Source organism: Lagenorhynchus albirostris, chromosome 11 (assembly GCF_949774975.1).
Source record: "Lagenorhynchus albirostris chromosome 11, mLagAlb1.1, whole genome shotgun sequence".
In the NCBI taxonomy this organism is placed as follows: domain Eukaryota; kingdom Metazoa; phylum Chordata; class Mammalia; order Artiodactyla; family Delphinidae; genus Lagenorhynchus; species Lagenorhynchus albirostris.
In genome coordinates, this window is record NC_083105.1 from 26,869,072 (window position 1) to 26,882,980 (window position 13,909).

At 39.6% G+C, this 13,909-nt stretch overlaps 1 long non-coding RNA gene across 1 annotated transcript in view; it reads right to left on the reverse strand.

Moving 5' to 3' along the window:
* The window catches only part of LOC132528769 (uncharacterized), a 42,638-nt gene that overhangs the window by 17,568 nt on the left and 11,161 nt on the right, over positions 1–13,909 (reverse strand). The window contains exon 3 of the long non-coding RNA XR_009543292.1: positions 967–1,059. This is a non-coding gene — a long non-coding RNA (uncharacterized LOC132528769). The remainder of the gene's footprint in view (positions 1–966; positions 1,060–13,909) is intronic.

Here is a 13,909-nt window from a genome sequence, read left to right on the forward strand (position 1 = left end):
GAACGACACCAACCTCACACCTCACTCTCTGCCTTGGGTGTGGGAGGCACTGCATAAATGTTGATGCCCTTCCCAAACAGTTCTGCTATTAATTATACCCATGATCATACAATGGTCTCTGTGGAATCTCCACAGATTGAAATGATTTTCTGGGCTAATAAATCTCCACTGTTAGTAGGAGCAGTTGCCATCCAGTCTCAATGTCCATACTCACTAAAGCAGCTAAACTTTTAAGACTCCCATTAAATGATAGGGTTGTTTGCTTTCTTCCCTGCAAAGCAGTACTCACACTCTCTGCTCATTCTCGTGGCCTTGGGGAGGGGGAAAACCATCCCACATGAGGGATGACCTCATCTGGACGCTGGGTCCAGAATTGAGTCACTGACCTCTCTGGACGCTGGGCCCAGAATTCAGCTGGACCACCATCAGGGGAAATAAAATCAGACAAAGAGGAAGGGGTGCAATGTGCAAAAGTTGAGAGTCAAAAAATTCTAGAGGAAGCAAAATATAAGAAGCTGGGGGCGTGGCCATCTTAGCTTGGCAGTTGGAAACTGCATAGATTTAGATTTCCCGAAAGTGATTCTTTACCTTTGCCCAGTACCTGGCGTCTACAGAGATTTTTCACAGCTAGTATCTCCTTTCATCCTTACAACTATCCTGAGAGGTTGGCAAATATTTTTATACCAATGTTTTAGAAGAAGAAACTGAGGAGAGTGTGCCCAGATCACACAAGTTTACACAAGATGGAGCTGGGACTTAACCTGGGGCTTCTAAGACCAGTGCTCTTTCTACCACATTCTCCTGCCTCTCATGCAGTTGGGGAAGAGGAAGATTCCAACAAACGTCAGGGGGAGCATATATTCAGGAACCCCATCACAGTGCCACAGAGGGAAAACACGAGACTGGGGTATAAAAGACCTGGCCTCCATTCCCAACCATTAACTCTTGAGATGTCAGTCTCCTTACCTCTGCAAAGAATAGGCAGGAATAAATGATTCAAAGTTCCCTCTTGTGTTTCTATTTCTTGAACGTGTGTCTTCAGTTATTTTAATGTATAACCTAGAAGAAACGCCAAAAAAAATTTTTGGAGTACATCACAAGTTCAGCAGCAATGATGGTGCCTTTGACCTGATGTGACCACTATGGCTGAATTTAAAAGTTGAGATTTTCATTCATGGTTTCTTAGAATTAGGCCTCACTAAACTTCAATTAACCTTTCCACATCTCAGTTTTCTCATATGAAAAACAGGGATGACAATACCTTCAGTACAGGCAAAAGGAATTTTCTACTCCTTCCTCCCTGCCAGCTTGCTTTTTCCTAGCCTCCCTGCCACCAACCCAAGGGAAAAGGAGTTGCTAATCTGACTGGTCAGTGTCTGGGACCAGAAACAGAACCTTGTACAGTCAGCCCTCTGTATCCATGGGTTCCATGTCTGCAGATTCAACCAACCGTGGACCAAAAATATTTGGAGATAAATTTTATAAAGTTGCAAAAAGCAAAACTTGACTTTGCCACTCGCCAGCAATTATTTACACAGCATTTACGTTGTATTTGGTATTATAAGTAGAGATGATTTAAAGTATATAGGAGGTTATATGCAAACACACACCATTTTACATAAGGGACCTGAGCATCCATGCATTTTGGTATCTGCAGAGTCCTGGAACCAATCCCTTGTGGATACAAAGGGGCAACTGTAATTGGGGGCAGGGTTGCCACCCCAGGAGTGGTTCTCTTTCTTTTCTATTATATACAGTTGGGTGGGCAATAGGACTCAGCCTTCTCTCTGACTCTCCACCTCCTCTATGTAAGTGCCTAAGAAGGTAAGTTATTAGTCACCTTATTTTCTCTGTCATTTTGTCATCTTTCCTCCATGCATCCTTCTAGAGGGTACTAAGATCCCAAGATTTAGATTCAGGAAGAAGTAAGAGGTTCTCTTTAGACCTCAAGGCCTAAGGCATGTGCTTTTATTCACTTTTAATCAAAACCTTAATGGGGATTACTGGATGGTGGCTCAGTTAATAAAAAGCAGTACTGTCTTTTTTGACTCTTTCTAGGAACTGACGTAGCTAGTCTCCCAGACAGTCCCCCGTGAGCCCCCAAATTCCTGGTGTTCATACCCTTTTGCAGTCCCCTCCCACACTGTACAGGGTTGATGGGTGTGACCAAGAGAATAAGGCATGAGTGATGGTATGTAACTTCTGAACTAGTTGTAAGAGACTCTGTGGCTTCTGTCTTGGTCTCTTGGATCCTTTACTCTGGGGAAAGCCAGCTGCCATGTTTTGAGAAGCCCTGTGGAGAGGCCTCTGTGATTCCTTCTAGAGCAAACCCATACTCTTCTCTTTCTGCCCCACCCCCACCCCACCCCTGCACTGCCCCAGTGCCCAGCAGCACTCATTATACTTCATCATCCTGATATGAGGCCTTGTCTGACTTCCCCTTGCTCCATGAGGCCAGGAACGGACTATTTCTTACTAGTCTTTGAATCCTCAGTGCCTAGTGCAGTGCCTGGCACAGAGCAGTCTCTCAATAAATGCTTGTTGAATAAACAAATGGAAGGAAATTTAGTTTTATATTGATAATCATACCTCAAAGGTAACTAATTTTTTTCCTTTTGTTCAAGTATCAATTTTTAACAGCTTTATTAGAGACAGAATTGATACACAAAGAACTGCATATATTTAATGTGTACACTTTGATAAGTTTGGACATATGCACACACCTGTGATACCTTCATGACAATCAAGGTCACAGACACTTCCAGCACAACACCTCCCAAGGTTTCCTTGTGTCCCTTTGGGGCTTTTCTTGTTGTTTTTGCTTGTTTGTTTTTTCTAGGTAAGAACACCTAACACAAGATCTACCCATCTAAGTGTGCACTTAACAAATTTTGAAGTGCACGATAGAGTCTTGCTAAGTATATGCACTAGGTTGTGTAACAGATCTCTAGAATGCATTCATCTAGCATAACCGAAACGTTATACCCAGTGAACAACATCTTCCCATATCCCCCTCCTCCCAGCCTCTGACACCACTATTGTATTCTCTGTTTCTCTAAGTTTGACTTTAGATTCCTTATGTAAGTGGAATAATTCAGCATTTGTCCTTCTGTGGCTGGCTTATCTCACTTAGTGTAATGTCTTCAAGGTACATCCATATTGTTGCAAATGGCAGAACTTCCTTCTTCATTAAGGCTAAATAATGTTCACATTTTAAATGTCAAAAGTACAAGGTTTGAAATTTTTCTTTCAGTAGAAGCCAAATATAGAAATCTATACTAGATTTCATAGACATTTAAGATCACTGAATAAGTCTGTGTGTAGAAATAAGGGATAAGTCTAAAGAAATCTCTGGAACTTAAGTAGGGGTTTCTATTTTGTCTCCAAATTCACCCTCATAATTTTAGTTCTAGTGTGTACCATAGGGTGAATCCCTTCTTCATAATTGGAGAACTTTATTTTTTCCCTTCTGTGTCCATATGCCTACTTAAATTATACCCAGGGTTTATCAAGTTATACTCAAGCTGAATATTTTGGCCCCAAAGATGTATTAATTCTAAGTCTCTTACTGTTGCCACTTTTGGGGTAACTGTTTTTACTCAATTATACAGTCCCCTGAGATTGGTGGATATTAATTCCAAAGACTGAGAGGACCTCTATGAAACAGAAAAATGGAGGGCAAACCACGAAGCCCAGGCTGACATTTTCTTTGTCCCCTAAATTTGCATTCTCAGAATTGAGCCAAAGGTCCCATGAAATTTGTTCCCAGCTTTCTGTACCTGCCTTCTCCTTCCCTCAAAAGCAGTCTTCAGAAGTTGATCAGTTGATTTATATGTAGGTACTGAAAGGTTCAAAAACTCAGAAAGAGGCCAAATTTATTTTAAAGATGATTAAGAAGAAAAATGAAGAGTTACCAGAAGGAAGAAGTATAACTAGACATTATACTCATGCTATATCTACCTCTCTATACAAATTTAGGTATGGGTGTGTGTGTGTGTGTGTGTGTGTGTGTGTGTGTGTGTGTGTGTGTGTGTGTATACAAAAACAAAGCAGTCAAACTTCTGTACACAAACTTAAGTGACTGTGTGTGTGTACATACATACATATATGTGTATATATACACATAGGTATATACATATATACAAATACTATATACACATATATTTTTAAATCACCCACTTCTTTGGTATAGGGTACAGAGTTCTCATATTACTCTGGGATAATCTCCCAAGGAGCCATTTTATCTGAACACACAGTTCTATTTATCCAGTTTCTGATGATTAGTCTCAGGGGCAACTTTATGCAGTACATACTGGCTATGACACAAGGCTTCTCTACTTACATCAAATGTCCAAACTGAGATACAGTAAGACAAACAGTACCTTCTCTTCTGCATGTGCCAGTGTCTGGGTATGTAGGATGGAATAAGACGCTGGTAGTGAGGAAGCCAAATCTTTTGAAAATCTTCATCCCCTCCCTTTTCCTAGATGATTCTGGGATTTAGATGTGCAACAAACAAAAAGAAGAGGGACATTTTCTTGGAAGCTACAAAAGACCAATTTACTTTTTTTTTTTTTGAGCGCTGCAAAACACACATAAAATAGGACATGTCTCTAAGAAGCTCTGACGTATCTATCAGCCATGACCTCTTTTGTGTTAAAAGAAACCAGCCACAGAAATATTGTTGCTGCCAAAAAAGCGTTGTCTGCATCCCTTTTCACTTCCTCCCTGCAAGGATGCTTCATCAAATCATCACCAGAAGACAAAATCTGTTGCTTTGGGGCAGACAGTCAACGGAGGTTTGGTTGACTTTGTCACCTTGATGTGGTCACAGAGGTATTAGAGGTTGACCATGCAGCTGTTGGTTAAAAATGATAATCATCTGAAGAAAAGTACACATATACTGTCTCTACTTTCTTGGAACTGGGAGTTGGCTTCCTTGGACCATCTCCCCCTCCTTCCAGCTTCAAAAAAAGGAATTGCTAAATATTCAATTTGGTGTTTGTCTAAGGGTAGCTAAACAAGTCTCCTAGTGAGGTGTTTGTCTTTATTTCTGAGAAGGCAGCCTATCACTCAGTTTGATTCTAACAAAAATAAATCTCCCAAAACCAGTAGGGGAAAGGGGTCTTATCAACAAAGGTCAACTAGAATAAATATCATCTCTAGTTGAAAATAAGGTTTTCTGTCAAAGCTACAGGAGCAATTGAAAGGCATAAAGAGATTTTTGGGTTCCAAAGAAGACCCGAAGACTCCAGCTGTCTGGTTGGTCTCCAAACATCAGGGAGTAAAGCAATATTTGAATAGTGTCAGCAAAAGTTTCTTCTTCAGAAGTGTTCCTTGGGTGGTGATGGGGTGTGTGTGTCAGGAATATATGGTGGACCATGAGGGGGTCAAATATTCTGTTCTTATGCTCCCAAATTGGCACTTTCTCAATCATATTCTTAAACTCACAGTTGTTAAGATGATCATGAAGAACGTTAGAAGAAGCAGAATCGGAAAGCAGAACAGGGAGCTGCATAGCCTCATCCTAGGCTTGTTCCCTAACATTAGAATTGGTCTAGAATTCTGTAATTTTTCCCCCTGATCTCCAAAGAGACACCAGTTCCACAGCCAGAGCCAGTGTAAGAAAAAGTGTATTCAAAGCCTTCCTTTGGGGTGTGGCAACTACCTATTTTGCTCCTGGGTCAGAGAGTACATCTGAACTCCAACTGCCATCCCTCTTCTACTTGAAGAAAAAAAAAAAGCTGGTTAGTTCAAGATCATGGACTGAGCCAAGAGGGCTACTTCTCCTTCCTCCCAAACACTAGGGAAATGAGATACATAACATAAGACAAAGTCTTAGTCCTAGGTAAGACTGAGTCCTAGAAAATGCCAGTTGAATAGAAACTAAAGAAGTTCTGAGTAGTAGCAGACTGGCAGAAATACCAGAGAGATGAGAAACACAGCTGAAGGAGGGGGCTGCTGGATGAATAATTCTCTAGCCTGTAAACTTCATCAGAACAAGTCATCATTTGTCTTATTCATTATTGTATCCTCTCTTCCTCGTATAGCTCCTGGCACAAAGTGGATGTTCAATAGTGACTATTAAATATGAATACACTGGTTTTCCTAAGAGAAAAACAAACTCAGGGTCAGCAGGAGAGAAGTGTATTATGGGATATTGACCGAGGAGTTGAAGCACTGCCAGGCCACTGTCCCCCAAGTTGCACACTGAGGAGCTAGTTATGGTGTTTGCCCTCAGGCTCTTAGTAAAGAACCAGCCATGGGGGCCTCCTAGAATATGGATGGGGCCAGACAGAACAGTAGGGCATGGCCCAGACATTACTGAATTGTTATGTAAGGAAAGGCAACTTGGAACAGGTGTGAAATCCTCTGAGGTGCTCCAAGGGGGAACTTTCCCTACTTGCTTATTTGAGGAATGCCTCCACCCTGCTGGCCCATCCCCCTGCCCATAAACCTTGGGGCACAACACATCTGTCAGTCAGTCATCACATTCCAGGGGCATGCCTGGTAAGGGGTGTTGGAAGAGGACCGTAACAATTGCTCAGGAAATGATATAGCTACAAATACTGATAAATGTACATATGGAAATGAACAGCCCACAGGGGGAGACAAGATGGTGGAGTAGAAGGATGTGACCTCACCTCTTCTTATTGAAACACCAAAATCACAACTAACTGAACAACCATCAACAAAAAGATGCTGGAATCTACCACAAAGATACCCTATATCCAAAGACAAAGAAGAAGTTACGGCAAGACAATAGGAGGGGCGCGATAGTGATAAAATCAAATACCATGCACGCTGGGTGGGCGACCCACAAACTGGAAAATAATTATACCACAGAAGTTCTCCCACAGAAGTGAAAGTCTGAGCCCTCCATCAGGCTCTCCAGCCTGGGGGTCTGGCAATGGGAGAAGCCCCCAGAGAATCTGAAAATGAGCAATCCAGAACCATCAGACCTTTGAACCAAACTCAAAGACTAAAAGCTGAACCAGTAAAGAACTTGTTGCAACAAAAATATAATTGAGGTTTTTTTCCTCTCCTGATAACAGGGAAAATAAAGGGAACAGTCAACAGGCTAGAGAAGAAACATAAACTGGCCTGAAAGAGTTAATCAATCTTAGATGTATTTTAACTGTTACTAATCTGTAGTGTCTGTAATTAGATTTGTCCTTCACAAAGTTAACCTGTCACCCCCCTAACTTCATGTAAATTACGTTCTGCACCTATTACCCCCTAATTCTGTGTAATTTACATCCTGCACCTGGTATTTACTCTCCCTACACTTTCTTGTAGCAAATCACCCCTTGTAGCTGTTTGCATTTCAGAAAGGTCATAGGCCGATAACCCACAGACAAAAGGACTCAATTACAGGGCTGCCAGGCCCAATTACCAGGCTGCCTGACGCCAGCAGTGACTTTTAAAGTACTGCAAGAAGAAGAATGCAAGACCTTCACCACTTTGATCCTTATCACTTACCCTGGACTGCAAGTTCCACCTGTAAGACCCCTGTAATTCCTCAGGAGACAGGGGCACAGTTCTTGAGGCGCTAGCCTGCTGTGTCTTCCCTTTGCCTGGCAGAGGAATAAAAAAGCCTCTCTATTTCTTTTCCTCCAGATCTCTGTCTCCATATTTCTATGCAGCTATTGGTGAACAGGGAGCCAAGGTTTTTGGCAACAAACTGACACCTGAGAAATGAGCAAATGTAAGAAGCTTTGAAAATATTTTATTTAGTACCCGAGATACAATGGATATCACATCCATTAAACAAGAGTCAGCTGCCACAGAAAAGGCAGCAATCAGAGAAAAAGAAAGACAACTTAAAAATTAAAAATAATGATGAACAAATTCTAAAACTCAGTGTTGGAGATGAATTACAGAATAGATACAACTGAAAAGAGAAGCAGTGATTTGCAAGACCAAATCAAAGTATTTTTCCCTAAACATATAGCAAAAAAATCAAAGAAAAAAATTTTGAGAGAAAAGAAATATAGAAGATTCAGATGAAAAAAACCCTGTTTAGTAGGAATTCTAGGACATAATGGGGGAAGTGAGACCTGGCCCTCCCCACCATGACTCCCTGGAATAGAGCTCCTGTGACTTACTGTTTTGCTGAGAAGAGGGTCTGGGGAGTCCTGCCTCAACAACTCCCTATTTGTTATTTCTGATGAACAATCTTCAGTCATTCTATCTTATTCTTATGTATATGTTGTGTCTTTTATTTGGCTGTTTTTGAGATATTTTTCTTTATCCTTCCTTTTCAGCCATTTAACACAATGATGTGCCTTGATATGAATTTCTTTTACGTATTTTCCTCTGGGGTTTACTGGGTTTCTTAGACTTATGGACTGATATTATTAAGCAAATTTGGAAAACTTCAGCCAAAAGTTCCTTAAATACTTTTTGCCCCTTAGTTCTCTCCTCTCCTTCTGAATAACACGTATGTTAGATTGCTTATTTTCCGATAGTTAAGTGAGGCTCTGTTCATTTCTTTTCAAGTTTTTTTTTTTTTTCTCTTTTCAATTTGGTGATATTTGTTGACTTTTCTTCAGGTTCCCTGATCTTTCCTTCTGCCATCTCCAAACTGATGCTAATCACAACCAATGTTTTTTCAGGTATTCTATTCTTTATTTGAGATATTGTATTTTTCAGTTCTGCAATTTCCATATATTTCTTTTTGTTTTTCAGCATTTTCATAACTTTCCCCAAATCCCCATGTCTTCACATATTATATCCACTTTTTTTTTTAATTTTTTTTTTTGATAATGAGAAACAATTATATCCACTTTTGTATAAATTATTCAACATATTTATAATAGTAATTTTAAAGTCTTTTTTTTTTTTTTTTGTGGTACGCGGGCCTCTCACTGTTGTGGCCTCTCCCGTTGCGGAGCACAGGCTCCGGACACGCAGGCTCAGGGGCCATGGCTCACGGGCCCAGCCTCTCCGCAGTATGTGGGATCTTCCCGGACTGGGGCACGAACCCGTGTCCCCTGCATCAGCAGGCGGACTCTCAACCACTGTGCCACCAGGGAAGCCCTGAAGTCTTTACATGCTAATTTCAACATCTGCTTTGTCCGTGGGTCTCCTTTTATTTGGTTTTTGTTTTTTGGTGTCTTTATTATGGGTCACATTTTTCTGCTTCTTTGTGTGTCTGGTAATTGTTACTGTACACTGGACACTGTAAATGACATACTGCGGACAATCTAAATTCTGTTATCTTCCTCTGATGAGTACTGGGGTTTTGCTCCAGAAGGCAGCTAAATTGCTTGTGGATAACATTACTCTTCTGCAGGCTTGTTTATCCATTTGTTAGGCTAGTTATATTTTAATTTTATTCTTAGTCTTAGGCTCATAGTCCTTAGCTCACAGTCCTGAGATATGGTCCTTATATCTAAGGCATGATGCTTCCAGCATATCATAGAAATGCAAGACATATTTACCAAGCCCCTCTAATTTGGTAGATTTTAACTTCAAACTCTGTCTCCCCAGTACCAGGCAACTGCTGAAGTCTCTGCTCAGTTCTTTCAGCCATCCAGCTGTTGTTTTCTGCTCTGCTCCTTGGAGACTTGCCCTGTGCCTTTGCAGTTGAAGAGTCAGCCAAGCTTTTGAGAAGGTTTTGTACATAGATCTGAGGGCTCCTCCCAACCATCACTCCTACCCTTCTGGGATTTCCCTGCTCCCTTCAACTTCCAGTTGCTCTGGCAGCCTTGTAGTCTGGCCTCTAACTATTTAGTCCAATAAGTCTGTGCTCTGCAGACTAGTGAATGTCTGCAGGGGAAAAGCCAGTTAAATGTGAGTTATCTCTCCTCCTGTTTGTGCCTGATTTTGGTCCTTCTCTAGTGCCTTGAAGTAGATATATAAGCAGAGTTTATAATTATTATCAGTAGGATGTTTAGTCTGATACAAACTACTTGCCATTACTTGAAGCTGGAAGGCTTTATATATTTTTAAACATAAATAAGGTCATGTTACATATTTTATTTTATAACATTTAAAAAATTGAACAGCATATTTTAGATATTGTTCTGTGTCAGTATATATTAATTGACCTGATTTCCTTTGTCTGACATATGGGTGCCCCAAGTATTCGACGATAAGGCTGTATAACAGAGATAAACTGTTAAATGGAGCTGTGGGTTACGAATTAGACCTCTTTCAATGTTCATTGAAATATACTAAATTACCTTCTTTTGAATGCAGCACCTTATGAAGACTAGTTATATCTGGGTATGTAGCATCATGAATTTAAACAATCTTCTATTAATGTTTTTTTGGTTGTTTCAATTTTTCTTATTCCAGGCAATGATATAATGAACATCCATCCTTGTATGTTAATTTTTCTATAGAATCACTATCCTAGGGATGGAATCACTGAGTAACAGTAAATCCACATTTTAAATTTTAATATATTCAATATAATTACCAAGTACTCTCCATAAAGGCTATACAAATATATACACTCCAAGAGTATATGAGAATGCCTACTTCTTCATAACTTTAACAACACTGGATAGTATTCTTTTAAATCTTTCCCATACACAGAAACCACCCTAATGGCATTTCATAAGAGGGGGATTGTCCAGCCCTCTTTTGCTGTCCTCAGTCTTGATTCTGAGCTATTGTCCCTTTCAAGTTTCCAACACTGTGTCTCTGCCTTGCCCTTTGAACTAGACCATTGATGTCTGTCTCTGGGCTCCCCATCAAAAACCATTTGGATTCTACTTCCAGGCATGCTTCCTGACTTTACTGGTAAAACATAATCTCCAGGTCAACCTGGCCCAGGGCTTTATTCTTTAGTGTTGCTCCACCATGAGTATTCAGTTTACCTCATTCCCTTCACGTCCCCTCACTTATCTTCACAATTTACCTCACTCCCTCAATCTAAAATCGACATTTTTGTCTTTGTGAATTAAGGTCAGTGCAATCTCAACAACATATGTGCAATAATTGGTTCAAAAGTACTGTCTCAGTAAGAAATGCTCTAAAATGTCTCCAAAATTATTGCTGTAGCTTCCTTACCTTCCTTCCTTTTAAAAAGTAACCACTAAGAGAGAAAATAACATCTTGGAACATTTTCTCAGTAAAATATATGTGAAGGAAGAGTATAAAGCACTTTAAATGTAAGAAACCAAACATACATATTTTCCTGTACTTTCTCTGGATTCCCACTAACTGACATGAAGGGATTTTTTTTTGCAAAGACATAAATCTAAGAGGGAAAAGAGAACTGGAGACAAAATGATAGCCACAAAATGTTGCAAATTAGAAAACAGAAGAAGGAAAGACAAGTGACCTAGCAGACCCAAGAAAGCTATGTCCTAAGTGAGCAAGCTAAGTCACAGCCCATTTTCCAATACATATAGAACGCCAAAGGCTCAAGAGTTAGAAGCATCAGGGGTGTATGATTCAGGGAAAAAGGAAAGGACAGAAGTCTAAGGGGCAGCTAGACCTCCCTCCCAAATCCTCTTTCTTACTTTGTGCAACCAGGTGACAAATTCTTCTACCTCAGCAGAAAATGGGGATTCTGGACAAAGTAAAAACAGAAGGTCTCTGAGAGGAGGACACATGGTATAGCTGAGGGCAGTAACCATTTTGAAAGCAGAAGGATTAAATACTAAATATTGAAACCCTCCCCCTAAAGCTCCTGGCCCTCTTCCATAACATGGTTTTCAGAATACAATGCAGGATTATTAGAAGATTCTTCTCAAGAGGGAAGACAGTAGAAGCAAGAAAAGCTACAATCCTGCAGCTTGTGGAATGAAAACCACATGCACAGAAAGACAGACGAAATGAAAAGGCAGAGGACTATGTACCAGATGAAGGAACAAGATAAAATCCCAGAAAAACAACTAAATGAAGTGGAGATAGGCAACATTCCAGAAAAAGAATTCAGAATAATGATAGTGAAGATGATCCAGGACCTCGGAAAAAGAATGGAGGCAAAGATCAAGAAGATGCAAGAAATGTTTAACAAAGACCTAGAAGAATTAAAGAACAAACAAACATAGATGAACAATACAATAACTGAAATGAAAACTACACTAGAAGGAATCAATAGCAGAATAACTGAGGCAGAAGAACGGATAAGTGACCTGGAAGACAGAATGGTGGAATTCACTGCTGCAGAACAGAATAAAGAAAAAAGAATGAAAAGAAATGAAGACAGCCTAAGAGACCTCTGGGACAACATTAGACGCAACAACATTCACATTATAGGGGTCACAGAAGGAGAAGAGAGGGAGAAAGGATCTGAGAAAATATTGGAAGAGATTATAGTCGAAAACTTCCCTAACATAGGAAAGGAAACAGCCACCCAAGTCTAGGAAGCTCAGAGAGTCCCATACAGGATAAAACCAAGAAGAAACACGTTGAGACACACAGTAATCAAACTGATAAAAACTAAAGACAAAGACAAATTATTAAAAACAACAAGGTAAAAATGACAAATAACATACAAGGGAACTCCCATAAGGTTAACAGCTAATTTCTCAGCAGAAACTCTACAAGCCAGAAAGAAGTGGCATGATATATTTAAAGTGATGAAAGGGAAGAACCTACAACCAAGATCACTCTACCCAGCAAGGATCTCATTCAGATTTGATGGAGAAATCAAAAGCTTTACAGACAAGCAAAAGCTAAAAGAATGCAGCACCACCAAACCAGCTCTACAACAAATGCTAAAGGAACTTCTTTAAGTGGGAAACGCAAGAGAAGAAAATGACCTACAAAAACAAACCTAAAACAATTAACAAAATGGTCATAGGAACATACATATCAATAATTACCTTAAACATGAATGGATTAAATGCTCCAACCAAAAGACACAGGCTTGCGAAATGGATACAAAAACAAGACCCATATATATGCTGTCTACAGGAGACCCATTTCAGACCTAGGGACACATACAGACTGAAAGTGAGGGGATGGAAGAAGATATTCCATGTAAATGGAAATCAAAAGAAAGCTGGAGTAGCTATACTCATATCAGATAAAATACACTTTAAAATAAAGAACGTTACAAGAGACAATGAAGGACACTACATAATGATCAAGGGATCAATCCAAGAAGAAGATATAACAATTGTAAATATATATGCACACAACATAGGAGTACCTCAATACATAAGGCAACTGCTAACAGCTATAAAAGAGGAAATGGACAGTAATACAATAATAGTGAGGGACTTTAACACCTCACTTACACCAATGGACAGATCATTGAGACAGAAAATTAATAAGGAAACACAAGCTTTAAATGACACAACAGACCAGATAGATTTAACTGATATTTATAGGACATTCCATACACTTTATTCCCAAGTGCATACGGAACATTCTCCAGGATTGATCACATCTTGGGTCACAAATCAAGCCTCGGTGAATTTAAGAAAATTGAAATCATATCAAGCATCTTTTCCAACCACAACACTATGAGATTAGAAATCAATTACAGGGAAAAAAATGTAAAAAACACAAACACATGGAGGATAAACAATACGTTACTAAATAACCAAGAGATTACTGAAGAAATCAAAGAGGAAATCAAACAATACCTAGAGACAAATGACAATGAAAACAAGATGATCCAAAACCAATGGGATGCAGCAAAAGCAGTTCTAAGAGGGAAGATTATACCAATACAATCCTACCTCAAGGACAAGAAAAACCTCAAATAAACAATCTAACTTTACACCTAAAGGAACTAGAGGAGGAAGAACAAACAAAACCCAAAGTTAGTAGAAGGAAAGAAATCATAAAGATCAGAGCAGAAATAAATGAAATAGAAACAAAGAAAACAGTAGCAAAGATCAATAAAACTGAAAGCTGGTTCTTTGAGAAGATAAACAAAATTTATAAACATTTAGCCAGACTCATCAAGAAAAAGAGGGAGTGGACTCAAACC